This window comes from Myotis nattereri (genome assembly GCF_964212035.1).
Source record: "Myotis nattereri genome assembly, chromosome: Y".
Taxonomy (NCBI): Eukaryota; Metazoa; Chordata; class Mammalia; order Chiroptera; family Vespertilionidae; genus Myotis; species Myotis nattereri.
The window spans coordinates 11049276-11053099 of NC_138094.1; positions in this window are offsets into that span (position 1 = coordinate 11049276).

Here is a 3824-nt window from a genome sequence, read left to right on the forward strand (position 1 = left end):
TTGGTTGCAGTTTGCTCCTCTACTCCCCTAATCCCCAGATTGGGATAATGTGGGAGGCAACCAGTTGATGTCTCTCTCTCTGCCCTCACTCCCTCCTTTCTACTCTCAGAATCTTTCTCAGCACCAGGTCCTGGGAGTCACTACCAGTTGATTAGAACTGGCTCAGGAAAGGAAACCCATTTGCCATTCCTAGTCCACTCCCTTTTCCATTATGCAGCATATCCTCTTTACAGATGAGATGAAAAACAAAATAAAACAGTTTAAACATCCCCAGTTCCTTCACTAGCTTTTGTGCAGAATATTCCCTAGGCTAGATCCCACCCTTCTCCCAACACACAGTTCAGTTATTGATTCTTTTAAAATGTGATTCCCAGAACTGAGTATGGTCCCCAGGATGATATTATTTGTGAAGAGGACATTGTCTTCTCTTAATGCAACTTAGAATTGCATTAGCTTTTTGGGACCACTGTTTCAGACTGCTGCCTCTTGTTGAGCTTGCAATAAACGAAAATGTGTTTTTGTAGATGCACTGGTCTTAAACTAGGTTATCCTGTTGTGCAGGTTTTTTTTTTTTTTAAAGCCCTAGTACGAGACTTTATTTTGCATCCTATTAAATTCTACTTTGTTAATTTCCCACCTAATTCTGCTAGTAGGGGAGATATTTTTGAATCTTGACTTTTGCCATATAATAAATTTGTGGTCTTTAGCATGTTATCTTTGTTTTTATCTGTTTGTTTATATTTTTACTAGTGGCCCGGTGCATGAAATTCATGCACGGGGGACAGTGTGTTCCTCAGCCTGGCCTGCACCCTCTCCAATTTGGGACCCCTCGAAGGATGTCCTACTGCCAGTTTACAGCAGTCACACATCCCTCTCGCAATCTGGGACTGCTGGCTCCTAACCGCTCACCTGCCTGCCTGCCTGCCTCGTTGCCTCTAATCACTCTGCCTGCCGGCCTGCTCGACCCCAGCTGACCTCCCCCCGCCCCCCGCTGCTGGCCTGCTTGCACCCACATGCCCCCCCCCCCCCCCACGAGCCTGATCACCACAAACTTCCGCCCCTGCTGGCCTGCTTGTCCCTCCCTTCCCTCCCCACTGGCCTGCTCATCCCCAACTGTCCCCCTGCTGGCCTGCTCACTCCAAACTGCCCCCCACCCCCGCTATCCTGATCACCTCCAACTGACCCCCACTGATGGCCTGCTTGCCCCCAACTGGCCCCCCTGCTGATCTGCTTACCCCCAACAGCCCCGCCCCCCACCAGCCTGATCACCCACAACTGCCCTCACCTCTTGGCCTCTAACCGCCTCTACCTTGGCCCCACCACCATGGCTTTGTCCAGAAGAACATTTGGAAGGTCTCCTGGAAGGTCTCCCAGTCTAATTAGCATATTGCTCTTTTCTTAGTATAGATATATTTGTCTGTAAATATGATTATGATTGCAGATATGAGTAGGACCAGGTAAGGTTTTATAGAATGGGCCTTTTATTACAGATGGTTTGCCAGGTATGCATTTTTTCTAAAGAAGTAAAAATTACTTTAGAAAATGTTTCAGGAAGACTTTGAGAAATTTACAGTATCTGCTTTTCTTCCAAGAAAGTTGTCACTTTTATGCCAGAGTGAGAATTATTTGTATGCTTTGTATGTCACCATTGGGCCACTGTGACTGGGGGGCACTTAGCTTGACTTGAGAGTAATTGTCTTGCTCACTGGCTGGGAGGGAGGGTGTGTGGCAGAGGAGATAAATACTGGGTTCTGGATTACTCATAGATTGCTGATTTTCTGGATTGATTGTGCAAGCCCCTCCTTTTATTCATGTCCACCTTCTGTTGACAGACATCTACCCTGGGAGAGAAATTAGATGAAACTCTCTTTCTTGTCATTGTAAAAAGCATTTGATTTCCTAAGGTGTGATAAGGCCACCCAGCCATCCTCAGTCAAGGTACACATTTTCATGGAGGATGTTCCCACTCTTGAATAAAGTAAAACAATTATTTTTTCTTTTAATTTAAACTTTCTTCTATAACTGTTTTCTTGCTACTTAAAAGCTAGTTGTTGTTGTTTTTTTTAAACTGCTTTCAAAGCTTTTCAAGCTGTATATGTCCTTGGAATGAATTTATAAATAAGAATTGAGCCCGGCCAGTGTGACTCAGTGGGTTAACATCAACCTATGAACCAGGAAGTCACAGTTTGATTCCAGGTCAGGCCACATGTCTAGGTTTTGGCCTGATCCCTACTACGGGGTGTGTAGGAGGCAGCCGACCAGCGATTCTCTCTCATCATTGATGTTTTTATCTCCCTCCCTCTCCCTTCCTCTCTGAATCAGTAAGAATATATTTTAAAGAGAAAGAGAGAGAGAGATAGAGAGAGAGAGAGAGAGAGAGAGAGAGAGAGAGGAGAGAGATAGATAGAGAGAGAGAGAGAGAGAGAGAGAGAGAGAGGAGTATGTATGTTTATAAATAAAAAAAACACATGTATTTGATGCTCTTAGAAAGTCTTATTTTCTTTCATTAAAACTGTGCAGTATAGGGAACTCCATAGATTCTCTTAATTTGAAGAAAGTTAGAGGGAAAGGTACTAATTCAGAGTTCCATGGGAAAATGTGTCACTTATATCCTGGGGAAGGCATCACTGGATGTGGAGGATGGGCCGTATTTCCAAGTGAGGTCCTAAGTCCTGCTTGCAACTCCCAGCCAGGTTAGAATGTGCCTTCTTTAATCAGGACAAAACAATCACAGTGAGCAGAACATGACTAATGTTTTTTATAATTAACTAGAGGTCTGGTGCACGAAATTTAGGCACTCAGGGGTGAGGGGTCCCTCAGCCTGGCCTGCACCCGCTCACAGTCCGGGAGCCCTTGGGGAGTGGACCTAAACCATCAGTCAGACATCCTTAGCACTGCCATGGAGTCAGGAGAGGCTCCCGCCACTGCCACTGCACTTGCCAGCCATGAGCCCGGCTTCTGGCCAAGCAGTGCTCCCTCTGTGGGAGTGCACTGACCCCCAGAGAGCAGCTCCTGCATTGAGCATTTGCTCCCTGGAGTCAGTGCATGTCATAGCAACTTGTTGTTCCACCTTTTCGTTGATTTGCATATTAACCTTTTATTATATAGGGTAGCTAGTCTTGAATGTTCTATTTCTGCCCCTAACAAAGTCACCCTAGCTACTCGAGACAGATGCTATCTTCCCCACAGGAGCCAGTCAGGGCTCCCCTACCTTTAGGCAACAGGCCCTGTCCCTTGTAATGAGGATTGCTTTATGTAAGGACCTTAACAACTTCAGCCGGTTCTCAAAAAGGTGGTGATAATTGTTCAAACACAGACTTCAGCTCTCAGGCCTGAGACCACCCCTTTCCTCCATGCCCTCAAAGGTCCTCAACTGAGTTAGTCAATCCCACCCTGCCTTTCATGCCAGCATTACCTCTGCCCTAATCTCAGGGTCATCTTATACTGTCTAAATTACAGTCCCCTCCTTGCAGCTGCATTCTGCAAACATTGAGCACTTATTATATCCTGGTCTCAGTGTTAGGGAATCAGGCTGGAAAAAAACACAACGCTGTTCTTTTCCATACTCTTTCTCCATATTGCTGTAAGTAGCTCCACGTTGATGCAGCATTGTGCTCAGACCAACCTTTCTGACAAAGTTTTACAATCCATGTGCCATAGTAAATGAACTCCCTCTATCCTCACTTTCTTTTACCTTTTTGCTGACACTTCTTTAAATATTTTTTCCTCATGCCTGCAAGGCTTTTTTTAAGCTTTGACATGTGTGTTAGTTATCTACTGCTGCCGTAAAAAATTATCACAAAATTAGTGGCCTGAAACAATGC